The sequence below is a fragment of the Aplysia californica genome, unplaced genomic scaffold (assembly GCF_000002075.1).
Source record: "Aplysia californica isolate F4 #8 unplaced genomic scaffold, AplCal3.0 scaffold00883, whole genome shotgun sequence".
Classification (NCBI taxonomy): Eukaryota; Metazoa; Mollusca; class Gastropoda; order Aplysiida; family Aplysiidae; genus Aplysia; species Aplysia californica.
This window is the reverse complement of record NW_004798153.1, coordinates 3,257-4,557: the sequence shown is the minus strand read 5'-3', so window position 1 is coordinate 4,557 and position 1,301 is coordinate 3,257.

Here is a 1,301-nt window from a genome sequence, read left to right as displayed (position 1 = left end):
TCTCTCTCTCTCTCTCTCTCTCTCTCTCCCCTCTATCTCTCTCTGTCTCTCTCTCTCTCTCTTAACCTCGATCCCACACAGCTGGGTTGATCTTCATTAGGGGCATTAAAAGTACTCCAAAGACTTACCAAAGTCACCAAAGTCCAACAAGCACATACGCGTTCAAGCAAATATTCGTTCCTTTATCCCTTCGCTGGGCGCACTGTTACCTCCGTTAGTAGTTTGTAGGAATGTTCCTATTGGGACACTAAAGTACTATCTTATCTTATCTTAATATCATGCTGGGCTACGTAATGGTTAGTCCTGGTTCGAATCTCCTATGGAGTGTATTTTGCTCGGCCCTGTCGGAGATGGACGCTAAATTAGGAGGCACTGCTTCTTCAATAACTTACATTGTTGAAAACGGTGATAAACCTATACAGTGACCAGCGACCAATAACCTATCACCTCGTCGATTGTCGTGATTCATGTCTAGGTAACACCCCACAACACTGTGGATTGATCACGAGCTTTGGGTTTTCAGTTCCGTGGACAAACTCTCTTCTTCTCTTTATCTCTTTTCACATGCTCATTCCCGGTAATAGACTTATAACAAATATTCCAACCAAAATAGTAAAAGAGAAGAGAAAATAAGACGAAGCGCTTTCATGATTGTCTTGAATAAACAAATGCCTTAAATTGAGTCCCAAAAAACCCCCCAACATGACAGTTATATATTGACGCTAATTGTAATGGATATTGTATAATAATGACAAAACACATGAACATATTTGTTTCTTGTTTACTTTACTTTCACTTTTTTCTACCTCTAGTATCCTTAGGATGTCTAGGGGGAGGTGCATGTTTCGGTCCTGTGCTAAGTGTCTGGTGTCTGTGAGAGACATGGCATGTTGCCCCAGGACCTTTTTTAACCCCATCCAGACAGGTTCCTTGTTTATGATACCGAAATTAAAATCAAATTAGAGTTCAAGAAACTGCCGTGTTTATAACAAAAGAACAGTCTTTGTACTCGAATTTTGAAGAAAAAAGCTAACTGCACATATGTTATCAACAAATACATGCACTTCAAAACAATAAGAAAAATAATGGTAGTCTATTGAGTTTGCATACAGCAGGCAGACGGTAATTTTGGTGGGGTAAATTTTGAGATCTACGTAACCCAGAAATAGAGTTAACCCTTTTACTTTCAGGTTTGCTCCACAATATTACAAAATATCATGAGAGAGAGAGAGAGAGAGAGAGAGAGAGAGAGAGAGAGAGAGAGAGAGACAGACAGACAGACAGACAGACAGACAGACAGA